This window comes from Hyla sarda, chromosome 7 (assembly GCF_029499605.1).
Source record: "Hyla sarda isolate aHylSar1 chromosome 7, aHylSar1.hap1, whole genome shotgun sequence".
Classification (NCBI taxonomy): Eukaryota; Metazoa; Chordata; class Amphibia; order Anura; family Hylidae; genus Hyla; species Hyla sarda.
The window spans coordinates 99,403,410-99,419,015 of NC_079195.1; the positions used below are offsets into that span (position 1 = coordinate 99,403,410).

General features: G+C 39.7%; 1 long non-coding RNA gene across 1 annotated transcript in view; it reads left to right on the forward strand.

Moving 5' to 3' along the window:
- The first annotated feature begins 10,663 nt into the window (after nucleotides 1-10,663).
- LOC130282190 (uncharacterized) overlaps nucleotides 10,664-15,606 on the forward strand; it is a 36,138-nt gene continuing 31,195 nt past the window's right edge. The window contains exon 1 of the long non-coding RNA XR_008846270.1: nucleotides 10,664-10,743. This is a non-coding gene — a long non-coding RNA (uncharacterized LOC130282190). The remainder of the gene's footprint in view (nucleotides 10,744-15,606) is intronic.

The following is a 15,606-nucleotide window of genomic DNA, read 5'->3' on the forward strand; positions in this document are numbered from 1 at the left end:
CCCTTTGCAATGATAAGGCCACTGAAAAAGCGTATTTGTACTCAGGAAAAGAAAAAAATTCTCTAATACAGCGGCAGGTGTATAACGTGTGGTATAACACTGAATTTAGCACAGAGACAGAGTAACAGGTGAAAAATGGTAAAGAGGCACTAAAGTCCACACTAATATGACTTATTTCTGAACAGCAGCAGGACCCAACTGGGCAGCACCACAAAAGAAATCCAGGGATTAAACCCTAAATTGCACTCTGTCACACAATTCTGAGCAGCAGAAGATTTTTTGGAGCAATATAAACTCAATTGGGCTAAAAAATGAGGAGATAAGATGCTTCAGAAAGTTCAGGCAGCTTGGAGATCTGTATGAGGCAGCTGACAGCTATCTGCCCCTCTCTGCTGCAATGCTCAATAACGTGAATAGGAGGTTTAGCTATCAATGATCCTTCTCAGTGTAACAGCAAAGCACTCTGCACTCCTGTCTTTCCCTAATGCTGATGTGACTAGCAATTGCAGTGTAACGCTGTGGTATGAGCTATTCACACACACACAGTCCCGTCCTCTCCATCTGAGTGCATAGATGAAATGAAGAGAGGCAAGATGGCCGCCGATTGTATAAGAGAAAAGAAGAAAACGAGAGGACAGCGCCTCGTGTAATCCTGCGGATATAGAGGGAGGGTGACAGTCTAGAAAGTGGACTCTCACCTGTAGCACCTCTTGATTTTATGCATATCACCCCAATTCACGGGGTACCAAGGAACTGCAGGCCAAAGGAGTACATGCTGGATACCAGGAAACGGATCCAGAGCTAGGCAAATTCAGAAAGCAAAAAAAGAAACTCCAAAATTGGCGCTGTTCCAATGAGGGCAATTTTCAGTTCTTATCAAGTACAGAACTAGAACTGCTGTGCACATCAAAACATAAATACCAACAAAATCTAACACAATCACAAAAAAATGCAATACAAACTTTATCTAAAGATGTAAACATAGTAATTAAAGCAGCTGATAAGGGAGGGGGTATAGTCCTCCTTGATAGGGAGGACTATATTAAGGAGTCCAATCGCCTTCTTTCAGACAAAAAGTTTTACATATTATTAGATCATAATCCCACCAAGTGGAACTTAAGACTATTACAAGAAGGTTTCTCACAGGGTGTACTCACTAAGGAAGAACTTTTATATTTAACTATACAAGAACCGAACACTCTTCTATTTTATTACTTGCCTAAGGTCCATAAAAACACTGAACATCCTCCTGGTCGTCCGATCATCTCCGGAATTAGTTCTCTGACTTCAAACCTTTCTCAGTATATTGATATTATTCTACAGCGTTATGTCACTTCATTAACATCATACACCCGTGATACTGCCCACTTTATTCAAAATATACTTAATACCGCATGGGAACCGCATTATCTGTTTTTAACCATGGACATAACGTCCTTATATACTATTATAGACCATGAAAAAGGTATATCTGCAGTTGCCTACTTTTTAGATACAGATCCTAACATGCCCCACCTTCAACGTAATTTCATTTTAAACGGCATCAGATTTATTTTGCAACATAATTATTTCGAATTCAATGGCCGCATACACAAGCAGATATGCGGCACAGCAATGGGCTCGCGATTTGCACCAAGTCTGTCAAATCTGTTTATGGGGTTGTATGAATTGCAATATATTTATGCACATGCACTTTACAAGAACTGTATGACATAACCGCTATATAGATGATATTTTTATAGTGTGGTCTGGTACCCAAGATGAGCTCAATGTTTTTATTCAGGATCTAAATCATAATGATTGCAATCTAGAGTTTACTAGCAATATTTTTAAAAATGATGCTGAATTTCTAGACGTCATTGTAACACATAATGACTCTAAAGAACTAGAAACTCGTACATTTTTTAAAAAGGTGGATAGCAATAGCTATTTGGATTATAAAAGTGGACATTATGATAAATGGATAGATAATATCCCGTATGGACAATTCAAGAGGATTAGGCGTAATTGCACTAAGAAAGAAGTTTTTATGGAACAGAGTAACATTCTGGCGACCAGGTTTAGAAATAAGGGATACCCGAGATCCCTTATTAACAATGCAAAACAAAAAGCAGCTTTACTGGACCAGCATACTTGTCTAAATCCCAAAAAGAAAGAAACCATAACTGATAATAATCGTTATAAAAGTAATTTTATTACTAATTTTACCTCAGACCACAAAAGAATTAGACAGATTTTAGAGAAGCACTGGTGCACTTTAATGCTGGATCCATATTTGAAGGGAACCATTCCAGATAAACCTCACATTACATTTCGGAAATCTATCTCTCTAAAAAACATATTAGCTCCTAGTAAATTAAAACAAATTGCCAAACAATGCAGTAAAAACAGCATTTTGCCAACTATTTTTGGTAGTTATAGATGTAACTCCAAAGCCTGTAAATGCTGCAAATAAAATCCCACATGAATTGTAGCACAGAATATGTTATTTATCTACTGGAGTGCAAGTGTGGACTCCAGTATGTCGGCCGCACGATTCAATCCTTTAGATGTCGGATCAACAAACATTGCAATAATGTTAACAATGGGTACATCCTGCATAGCGTATCTAGGCACGCCTTACAATTTCATAAGTGTGATTTTGCTGGTTTTAAATTATTCCCTATTGAACATATTTCAAAGGGAACCAACCAGCGTTTTAATTTTCTTAAGAATCGTGAGAATTATTGGATATTCTGTCTAAAAACTTTAGTTCCGCTTGGTCTGAACGAATATATTGAGAATATCCATTGAAATATTATATATGAGTATTAATAGTTTTTAGTCATAATAAATTTATCTATACAGGCTATGAATAACCTGGATTCAAAACTAATCTGTTACCGCTGGTTGTTCTCTTTTTGAGGGAAATTATTAGTTACCCTTAATTGTCACTTTCATTATTGTTATTTTTTATAAACTTTTAGTTATATATAAAACCCCCTAAACAGTATTTTAATGTAATCTATTAACATCTCTGCCCACAACTTACCTGTCGAATACAAGTGCAGCCGTTCATTCATTCATAAAGTTGTGGTACCTCAGTGTGTAGATGACGCTGGGCACGTCAGATACGCTACTCTGTTTATTCACATGGTGTGTTCATTCATAAAACCGAGTCAGGTGATACTTTTACTATATTGTTCATTTATATTGAATTCACTGCTTCTTTAAAAGAAATAGATTCTTTAGATTGCAAATATATGTTTATTATGTTGCGCATAAGAAAAACTGTGTATTTTGTTAAGTTTGGTAATTTGGTGCATTCTGATTACGGAGCTTAGGTTAATGAACCTTTCACATCCAGGTCAAAAGTGCAATAATACTTTTATGGCAGATGTCTAATATATTATTATTACTTTTAACTCTTTTTGTGTTTTTTAAATTGTGTATTTGAATTTTGCTTTCTATGTACTGCATTTTTATGATATTTTAAACTTACTCGCACAGAAAAGGGATAGTCCCATCCCTTTCGTTTGGCGGTCTTTTTTCAGGTATAAAATGATCGCTATTGTTATAACATGTTACATCTGCCATTGAGAAAGGGTACGCAGTTTACCCCGAAACGCGTCTTGCCTCCGATGTGCTTGTAAAACTGTCTTTGACTAATAAATATGGTTTTACTTGATAAGAACTGAACATTGCCCTCATTGGAACAGCGCCAATTTTGGAGTTTCTTTTTTGCTTTCTGAATTTGCCAATTATATAGGGGCTGTGACATCACAGGGGTCAGTGAACACTGATAGGCTGCATCTCACATGTGATTCAGGGTCAGCCCGCCTACCTTCATTCCCGCCGCTGTTTCCCACCCTCCCATAATCCCCTGCCTCATGTACTCACATGTGGATCTGCCATCTTAGCTCTCCAATAGCCTGGAACGCTGTAAAATGGAGTTTAATGAAGCGATTCGTGCGATAGAATCGCGGCGATATTCGTATTCGTTGCAAATCGAATTTTTCATGAAATTCGTAACGAATTCAGGTTCGTCAACTTCGATTCGCTCATCTCTAATGATATCCTCTCCTCTGTTTGATAAGGAGAATTGCATTGCTCCTGGGGGGCAATGCTGATGCTCGGGACTGACCTGGATGGCTGGACCAGGATTCCGAGAAATGGGGGGTTGGGGGGGGGCGCAGGTAGGGGGGTTGGGTAAATTAGGTTATTTAGAGATATTTGATGTTTCGTGATCTTGAAGCTCAGGATTGGAGAAGTTTGCATCGGTGAGTGGAGTGAAGGTGACAAAGGAACAGCATGCTAAATCACTGGTATGGTTGACAGCAGAATATAACTAGATCCCTCTGACAGTGCTAGCTGCCATGTGGAGGAAAGGCTCCCCAGACTTGACTCAGCATATGTGCTGTAAGTTATCTGCCCTGGCCTACCTGCATGGGTTGTCATGCATGACATATGTCAGAATGAAATAGGGACATGAATCTCCATTTTAACATCTGGTCAGCCATTACAACTAGTTAGTGGATTATAGCTTAGATCAACAATTTTTTAGTTCTCACATGATTAAAATGCGTCCAAGAAAACTGTATTATTGTGTTTTGGTTTAATTATGTGGAAAGCTTACTATGAGAGACAGTCTCTAATAACAACAGGTGCTGTAACCCTGTCAGAGGCTTTATCTTCTTTTTGTTATTGTTCTTATATTCATAAGTATTTTACGTTATTTTATGCTGACAAAAGTTTAACCCATTATAGCGCTCTGGGCAATCGACAGTGCAAGACTGCCATCTAGTACGTGGAGTAAAGTATTGTCCCCGAGGTGCGCCCAATGACCCAAGGGGGCATAGTGGAGAAATAAGTTGGGTTAGATATAGATCCTGAGGTAGAAGGTGTGACAACAGTGGTTGGGAAAAGGCTGGAGAGAGGAAACTGGTTGTATTCACGATATACCCCTTTATTTATCCTCCTGGGATCCCATCTGACGGGTTTTGGTCTCAGAACTTTTGCGATATTGGTATAGTATAACTTCTAATACTGTTATCAATTTACTTTTCTGATAGAATCCTTTGATACTTGACTGGTCCTAGGCCTCTAAGTGATTTGCCAATTGCAGATCGTAGTGGTCACCGTGTGTCAGATTTGGTTTCAGTGAATTCTGAAGCTTTTTGGGTCTGAACCTCATTGAGAAATATCTCTTTTGGTATGTTCATACATTCCATAGTCAGGATGGGACCAATTGGGTATTAAAGTGGTGCTCCCCTGGAAAAAAAAAAAAATTTTATCAACTGGTGCCAGAAAGTTAAATAGATTTGTAAATTACTTCTATTAAAAAATCTTAATCCTTCCATTACTTATCAGCAGCTGTATGTTCAACAGAAAGCTGTTTTATTTTGGAATTTCTTTTCAGTCTGACCACAGTGCTCTCTGCTGACACCTCTGTCCATTTTAGTAACTATCTAGAGCAGAATAAGTTTGCTATGGGGATTTGTTCCTACTCTGGACAGTTCCTAAAATGGACAAATGTGTCAGCAGAGAACACTGTGGTCAGACAGAAAGGAAATTCAAAAAGAAAAGAACTTCCTGTGGAGCAGATAGCAGCTGATAAATACTGGAAGGGTTAAGATTTTTTAATAGAAGTAATTTACAAATCTGTTTAACTTTCTGGCACCAGCTGATTAAAAAAAAGTGTTTTTCAGTGGAGTACCCATTAAAATGTGCATAAAACATGGTATATAATAAAGCCAATGTGTTTATCAAACTGAGCAAGTTTTATTTAAATGGGCACTGTCATTATAACTAATTTTTGCTATTGCACTCCTTACGGTAAATAAAAAAAAGTCTGTCTAACGTGCTGTGTTTAAAAAAAAAAAAAGTTTTCTATGTTTTATTTGAGTTTAAAAAAAGCTGTCACTAGGTGTCTCCCTACTTGTCCAGAGTACATTTCCCCCCCATCTCTTGCACAGACTTTGGACTCCTTCATGCCTTTGCAGAAGTCCAAAATCGGGAAATGCATTCTAAAATGCTGGGGGGGGGGGGGAGGGGGTGCATATTCTGCCAAATCCCTAGGCCTAATATATTGGGATTATTTGTTGAATTTTCTCTGAAGTTTTACACTGTTTTATTATTAAATAGTTTGATATCATGTGATTAAAATGTACTTCTGTGTTTTATTTATTGTATAAATATAAACTACACTAGATGAAAGAGCTTGATCAAAGACCTGGGTTTAATTTTTATTTGTCAGCCCAGGTCATATGAATTGCATTGATGAAATATTTTTCCCCAATTGATACAGGCCATCTACACCAATTTTTTTATATATATATATATATATATATATATATATATATATATATATATGGCCATAAGATCTATAGGAATTATTTGATTTTATCTGACAATATGAATTGCATATGAACTGCTGATACCTAAAAAAAAATTGTAAAAGCTTCAAACTATGAACTTAAAATAGATTTACTGAAGTCCATACCGTTGAGGACCAAACATTACAGGCCCAGAGTTTAATAAACTATTTATTCTTAAATGGGCACTGTCAGATTCAAAAACTTTTTATATGTTTTTACTGCTAAAAATGAAAGACTTTTTGTAATATGGTTGTTTAACATTTTTTGAATATCTAATAAAGAAAACAGCCCCAACCACTAGGGGTCTCTATACATATTGGGACACTAACCAGTCCTGCAGCAGCATCAGGCTTGTCCATGACTTATGGACAAGAAATGGATCATGGACAAGGCTGCATGAGCAGACACACCAATCACCTCCCACCACCACAAGGGAGGGACACGCCCCCTTCCCCAGAGGTATTTTATAATAACTATAGGTGATAGAGGCATAAAAATGTTGTGTAGATGTACATGTTCAGGAATAATTACTGAGTAATTTTTTATTTTAATATTTTTTTATTTTTTAGGATCTGACAGGTACGCTTTAAGATCCTTTATTTTATCCAAGATGGATGTTTGGTGGACTATTTTTTTCTGGTAAGGGAGTAGGTAAAGGGAAGTAAAGGGGGAAAGAGAAGGGGGAAAAGAGATAGGGGAAGGAGGAAGAAGGTGGGAAGGAAGGAAAGCAGGAGGAAAGAGAAAGGATAATGTTTATGCAATTACCCACCCATGTACTCTACCACACATATTGGGCCTCATTTACTAAGCTGAAACCGACCAGTTTTTGTCTGGTTATATTGTCTGAGACATGTCAGAGACATGTTTGCGCCAGTGTGCGCCAGTGTGCGACAGTGTGCGCCTGAAAAATCCGACAAACCCGAAAAGGGGGCATGGCCTGTTGCAAAAAGGGGTGTGGTCGACCAAAAAGGGGCGTAGTTTCACAACCCGACCGATTTACTATGGAATTCACAGAAAATCCTGTCGGTAAATGGCTGGAAATATCCACCTGGAAAAAGCTGGTCAGAAAATGTTCCCGACTTTTCCCAATAGTAAATAGAGAGGAATCCTGCAAGTCTGAAACAACATTTCCCACTAGTAAAAACCCCAAACTCTTAGTAAATGAGGCCCATTATATTTTATAGGGTAGCTCTTATTATAGTTACATTTTTTGGTTTAAAGCCTGCTGGGAATAGAATGTCTTGCACAATGGGGGCCTGTGAGAGAGATAATTTCCATCAGGGAGCAACTATATGTATGAATTTGCTCTATGTGTAAAGATTTACATTATCTTAGATGTGACCTGATTTATTTTAAATATACAGGGGGTATGTACTGTATGTGTATTTATGTATATAGGGGTATATATGGTGGGAGACAGAATCAAGATTTTAAAGTTTCACAAAAGGAGGAAGGACTAGATGCAGGAGAGACAGAATTACTAGGAATTTCCCAGCAATAGTGGGTTAAAGAAGACGCAGTTGACTATACAGGGTAGGCCATTTATATGGATACACCTTAATAAAATGGGAATGGTTGATCATATTAACTTCCTGTTTGTGGCACATTAGTATATGAGAGGGGGGAAACTTTTCAAGATGGGTGGTGACCATGGTGGCCATTTTGAAGTCGTCAATTTTGAATCCAACTTTTGTTTTTTCAATAGGAAGAGGGTCATGTGACACATCAAACTTATTGGGAATTTCACAAGAAAAACAATGATGTGCTTGGTTTTAACGTAACTTTATTTTTTCATGAGTTATTCACAAGTTTCTGACCACTTATAAAATGTGTTCAATGTGCTTCCCATTGTGTTGGATTGTCAATGCAACCCTCTTCTCCCACTCTTCACACTGTTACGCCGAGCGCTCCGGGTCCCTGCTCCTCCCCGGAGCGCTCGCGGCGTCTCTCTCTCTCTGCAGCGCCCCGGTCAGACCTGCTGACCGGGAGCGCTGCACTGACATTGCGGGCGGGGATGCGATTCACATAGCGGTACGCGCCCGCTCGCGAATCGCATCCCAAGTCACTTACCCGTCCCGGTCCCCGGCAGCTATCTGAGATTTAAAGGGCTAGTGCACCAATGATTGGTGCCTGGCCCAATCAGCCTAATTAGCTTCCACCTGATCCCTGTCCATATTACCTCACTTCCCCTGCACTTCCTTGCCGGATCTTGTTGCTTTGTGCCAGTGAAAGCGTTTAGTGTTGTCCAAAGCCTGTGTTCCAGATCTTCTGCTATCCACATTGACTACGAACCTTGCTGCCTGCCCCGACCTTCTGCTACGTCTGACCTTGCCTCTGTCTAGTCCTTCTGTCCCACGCCTTCTCAGCAGTCAGCGAGGTTGAGCCGTTGCCAGTGGATACGACCTGGTTGCTACAGCCGCAGCAAGACCATCCCGCTTTGCGGCGGGCTCTGGTGAAAACCAGTAGCAACTTAGAACCGGTCCACCGACATGGTCCACGCCAATCCCTCGCTGACACAGAGGATCCACATCCAGCCTGCCGAATCGTGACACACACACTGATAGCAACACTGCAGGAGAAATGCTAGTACAGGCTTCCAGTAGCTGTAGTTTCAGGTGATGCAAATCTGGTATCTTCACAGCATAAACAATTGCCTTCAGATGACCCCCCCTCCAAAAAAAAAATCTAAGAGGGTCAGATCGGGAGAGGGTCAGATCGGGAGACCTTGGGAGCCATTCAACAGGTCCACGACGACCAATCCACTTTCCAGGAAACTGTTCATCTAGGAATGCTCAGATCTGACACCCATATTGTGGTGGTGCACCATCTTGCCTGAAAAACTCAGGGAACGTGCCAGCTTCACTGCATAAAGAGGGAAACACATCTTCATGTAGCAATTTCGCATATCCAGTGGCCTTGAGGTTTCCATTGATGAAGAATGGCCCCACTATCTTTGTACCCCATATACCACACCATACCATCAATTTTTGTGTTCCAACAGTCTTGGAGGGATCTAGCCAATGTGGGTTAGTTTCAGGCCAATAGCAGTGGTTTTGTTTGTTAACTTCATCATTCACATTAACGTTTGCCTCATCACTGAACAAAATCTTCTGCGTAAACTGAGGGTCCTGTTCCAATTTTTTTTTGCCCATTCTGCAAATTCAGTGCGTCGATCTGGGCCATCCTCGTTGAGATGCTGCAATAGCTGTAGTTTGTAAGGGTGCCATTTGTGAGTAGCTAATATCCGCCGAAGGGATGTTTGACTAATGCCACTCTCCAGTGACATGCGGCGAGTTCTACGCTATGGACTCTTGCTGAATGAAGCTAGGACAGACACGGATGTTTCTTCATTAGTGACAGATTTCAAGCATCCACATTTTGGCAAATTCAACACTGAACCAGTTTCACGAAACTTAGCAAACAGTTTTCTAACTATAGCATAGGAGATGGTTGGTCTTGTAGGGTGTCTTGCATTGAAATCTGCTACAATGACACGGTTAAAGCGTTCACTAGACATCAACACAATTTCTATCCGCTCCTCACGTGTTAACCTCGGCGACATGTCAATAGCTGTAAACAAAGATAAACTTGTAAATAACTCATGAAGGAATAAAATTACGTTAAAACCAAGCACACCAGTGTTTTTCTTGTGAAATTCCCAATAAGTTTGATGTATCACATGACCCTCTTCCTATTGAAAAAACAAAAGTTGGATTAAAAATGGCCAACTTCAAAATGGCCACCATGGTCACCACCCATCTTAGAAATATACTTTTTATGGTCTGTAATAAAGGATCAGCTAGTAGTCAGATGGTTTGGGATGTGTTAAAGCCATCAAGGAATTTTATTTAAAGAGATAGTAGTGGAAAAAATGCACTTTAGGTAAACCGAGAAAGAGGAGGAGAGGCTGAAGGGCAGAAAAAATATATCTCGAAACTCTGGTAGTGGGGTTCGATAACTTGAACAAATTAAGTTATTTTTTTTTTGAGAAAGCTCAAAATAAGCCTTTCTTTTGCATGACATAAATGTTTTGTAGAAGAAGGGAAGCCAAACAAATTGCTTGCAGATATTGTTAGAGCCCAAAAGGGTAGGAAACCAATCAACAGCATCCGGTTGAACAATGGCATAGTTACTCACACACCTGTTGAGATATAGGAACATTCTCGAATTGATAGATCTATATCAGAATTTCATAGGAAGAATTAAAATCTGAAATACTGTCCGCCCCTAATAATTCTGCCCCAGACCACATGGGCTGCCATTTAAGATGTATAAAAACATTTGTAAACATTCTGTATCCTTATTATAGGAAACCATTAATCCTGTTTAAAGGGACATCTTCTTGTATCTATGCTTGAAGCCAATATAGCGATGATTGCTACAAAAAGTAAGATCCTTTATTAGTGGAGTTCCATAAACCTATATCTCTGTTAAATTATGATGTTAAAAATGTCTCTAAAGTTTTGGCCAAGAAATTCTCAGATGTAAGTTTGAACAAAACCAATTATTCTGGGAAGATCTCTATTTGCGAACATAGAAAGGACCTTCACTAATATACAGTTGGGAGATGGGAACCTCCACTCCATCCTATTTCTTGAGGGTACAAAGGCATTTGACAGGGTGGAGTAAAGATTCATGTGGAAATTATGTGAGAGATTCAGATTAGGTTATAACTATATACATAGGATTAGGTTGATGTATGAATTACCTATTCCCAAGATCCTATTAGGAAGTGGCCCTATGATGAGCTTTGATTTAACTAGATGGACTTGTCAAGGGTTCTCCACTCTCACCCCTACTGTTTGCTCTATATATGGACAAATGGTTTGGGGCTAAGAGGGGTAGAAAAAAGGATTGCAGATGGTTTCCTAAGGATAGTCCAGATTTTTTCAGAGTTTCGATATGTTTCGGGACTGGAAATCAATTTAGATAAGTATTTTCATTTACCTATAAATCATACAATAGATGAGGGAAAGGTTCCCATGAAAATTATTGGAAATAATGAGGGGATGGACTATTTAGGAGACCATATAGTGGCTGAATGGTACAGCCTGGAGTTGGCTGGAGCATGAGGAGATCATACAGTGGGGATCAAAAGTTTGGGCACCCCAGGTAAAAATGTGTATTAATGTGCATAAAGAAGCGAAGGAAAGATGGAAAAATCTCCAAAAGGCATCAAATTACAGATTAGACATTCTTATAATATGTCAACAAAAGTTAGATTTTATTTCCATCATTTACACTTTCAAAATAACATTAAAAAAAATTGGCATCTGCAAAAGTTTGGGCACCCTGCAGAGTTAATATCTTGTACTGCCCCCTTAGGCAAGTATCACAGCTTGTAAATGCTTTTTGTAGCCAGCCAAGAGTCTTTCAATTTTTGTTTGAGGTATCTTTGCCCATTCTTCCTTACAAAAGTCTTCCAGTTCATTGCGATTTTCTGGGTCTGTCACGCACTGCTCTTTTAAGGTCTATCCATTGATTTTCAATTATGTTGAGGTCAGGAGATTGTGAAGGCCATGGCAAAACCTTCAGTATACGCCTCTTGATGTAATCCCCCATGGATTTCGAGGTGTGTTTAGGATCATTATCCATTTGTAGAAGCCATCATCTCTTTAACTTCAGCTTTTTCACAGATAGCATCAAGTTAGCATCCAAAATTTGCTGAAATTTTATTGAATCCATTTTTCCTTCTACTCGTGAGATGTTCCCTGTGCCACTGGCTGCAATAAAATTCCAAAGCATGATTGATACACCTCCATGCTTAACAGTTGGACAGAGGTTCTTTTCATTAAATTCGGTTCCCCTTCTTCTCCAAACGTACCTTTGCTCATTCCGGCCAAAAAGTTCAATTTTAACCTCATCGGTCCACAGAACTTGTTTCCAAAATGCATCAGGCTTGTCTATATGTTCATTTGCAAAGTTCAAACGCTGATTTTTGTGGTGAGGACGTAGAAGAGGTTTTCTTCTGATGACTCTTCCATGAAGACCATATTTGTACAAGTATCTCTTTATAGTGGAATAGTGTACCACAACTCCAGTGTCTGCCAGATCTTTCTGGAGGGATTGTGCAATCAAACGTGGGTTTTAAATTGTTTTCCCCACAATCCTGCAAGCTGTTCTGTCTGATATTTTTTCTTGGTCTTCCAGATCTTGCTTTAACTTCCACTGTTCCTGATGACTGCCATTTCTTAATTACATTCCGAACAGAGGATATTGACATCTGAAAATGTTTTGCTATCTTCTTATAGCCTTCTCCAGCTTTGTGAACATCAACTATTTTCAGTTTCAGATTTCTAGACAACTACTTAGAAGAACCCATGGTACTGATTTTTGGGGCAAGGTCAGATGAGTCTGGGCATTTAAAACCTTTGAGATGGACATCACCTGGTCTTCCCAGATGATGATTGAGAACAATCCATGACACTGGCAGGTCTCAGCTTAGCAAAGGGGGCAGTGCATGCTATAAATTCTGCAGGGTGCCCAAACTTTTGCAGACAACATATTTTTTGTTTTCTGTTATTTTGAAAATATAAATTATGGAAATAAAATCTAACTTTTGTTGACATATTATAAGAATGTCTAATCTGTAATTTGATGCCTTTTGGAGATGTTTCCATCTTTCCTTGGCTTCTTTATGCACATTAAAACAAATGTTTACCTGGGGTGCCCAAACTTTTGATCCCCACTGTATAGTGGCTGAATGGCACAGCTTGGAATTGGCTGAAGCATGAGGAGGCCATATAGTGGCTGAATGAGAAAGCCTGGAGTTGGTTGAAGCATGAGAAGAGAACATATAGTGGCTGAATGATACAGCCTGGAGTTGCCGGCAGCAAGAGCAGATCATATACTGGCTGAATGACACAGCCAGGAGTTGACGGCAACATGAGGAGACCATATAGTGGCTGAATGACAGCCTGGAGTTGGCGGCAGAATGAGGAGACCATATAGTGACTTAATGACACACCCTGGAGTTGTCGGCAGCATGAGAAGATCATATAGTGCCTGAATGTTACAGCGTGGAGGTGGCGGCCACATGAGAACATATAGTGACTGAATGACACAGTCTGGAGGTGGTGGTAGCATGAGGAGAACATATGGTGGCAGAATGAGACAGCCTGGAGGTGACAGCAGCATCAGGAGTCCTGAAAGTGACCAGGTGACAGAGTAGTGCAGTGGGTGGCAATACCACTACCCGGTGATGAAGGTGGGTGAAAAAAGGATAACTTGGCATCAGATGTGTGGCATCAAGCGGGTGGCAGGATCCGAATAGTAGCTGAGGCTGGTAGGCAGAAGAAAATGGTCTCTTTTGTAAAAGTGTTAGTGTGCACAAGTAAGTATTGAGGATGTTTAGTATTAGTATTTAGTATTAAATATATGGACCTAAAAATTTGGGGGAAATCAAAACAAAATGAAAGGTTTGCAAAAAACACCATGTGCCACCTACACCACCAAGTATTGATGTGATGCAAAGACCTCTAAAAGGTGGAAGGGAACAAAGTATGGTCCATTGTAACTGGTCGGGGTAAAAACTTCCCCTGTAAGGCCCTACTCTCGCATAATTACTTCCCTTCTTGGCAAGTGTTACTCGCCCTAAAAAGGGCGGCCCCACACAGGAACCTCTCCCTATTTCCACCTACAAACACTGCCATTTCCCCGGGTTTTTAGGTGTAAATAGGGCTTAGTTCCTGTGTGGGGCTGCCCTTTTTAAGACGAGTAACACTTTTCTCGAAAAGGTGGAAGGAAACAACGTATTGTCCAATTGTCCATTGTAGCAGGTGGGGGTACAAACTTCCCGTGTAAGGTCCTACTCTCGCCCTATTAATTCCCTTCTTGGCAAGTGTTACACACGCAAAATAGGGCGGCCGCACACAGGAAACTCTATTTCCACCTAAAAACCCTGGGTAATGGCAGTGTTTGTAGGGGGGGAAAGGGAGAGGTTCCTATGTGGGGTGATGCCCTTTTTCTGACATATTTAATTCCTATAGATTCCCTTTTGGGAATCCAAAAATACCCTGTTTTCCTATATACTACTTAATTTTGTTAAAACTCCCATATGCTTTATTGTATACTACACACCGTTTAAAATCAAATAGCACTGTTTGCTCTGTTTGCTATTTTGATAAAGTCATTTCCTTGCGCAGATGTCTCTGCTAATTTTCTCCTGCTATGTTTGTATTGGAGCAACCCTGTATGCCTGCAGGTCACACACGGTAAATTGCAAAGAGCAGCAGTGCTATAATTATTAAAAAATCCACTCTGCCCCCCTCAACATGTTTCTCTACGACGTAGCGTTATCAAGAGGTAGCGGGCAACTCTGACATAGGCCCCAGAATTTCAATATGTCAGCATTATTCTCATGTCTCAGGCGAACATGTCTCGCAAGTGGGGTATCTAATGGCAGAGCAATGTTGGCTCAGTGGTAGCATTCTCAGGGGTAGATACCCCACTTGTGTGACATGTTCGCCTGAGACGTGAGAATAATGCCGACATATTGAAATTCTGGGGCCTATGTCAGAGCAAGATAGGACCCAGAAAGGGGAACATTGATAGGTTAATGTTTAAAGAAGAGAGGAAATGGATCTACCGGATGAATAGTAAGAGCCCTAGTGGCCTAAATGAGGATCACCTATCAGTATCCCTTTTATATTCGATTTATAGGATCTACAAACTTTGTAAACATTATAACCCCAAGTGATATCACTAAAACGTCTGCAAGCTAAAGCTCATATATGATAAATTACAAAACTAATTAGAAAATATTATTAATCATCATAATAAAACACAATAAGATGAACATTTACCGAGGTTGGCAGGCATCACCGGGAGGGGTGATGGTGGTGATTCTGGGTGCGGGAGTTGAGTGGGGGCCCCTGAAGTGGCCATGAGTGGAATCTAACTAATTGGGATTAACAAGGAGAATGATAAAGAACAATAATGAGAATGATAAAGAACCATTAAACATTAATTAGAATGAAAAAGAACCACTAAAAAGAAGAAGAGAGCTCTAAAGTATGACAGTCTGAGATTTAAAAAAAAACATACTGGTAACAACATAATAATAAGAATTAGCTTTACATATTGATTTATGATCAGTATGTTGACAATAAAATGATACAACAAAGTGAAATAACAAAGTCTTAAGATAAGAATTAGTCCAGTGTGTCGTCCCATAGCAGCCAATGTTGGTGGCAGTGGGATGACATATTGTACTGGTAACAATAGGAGGAGACATACACCTGATAGACTA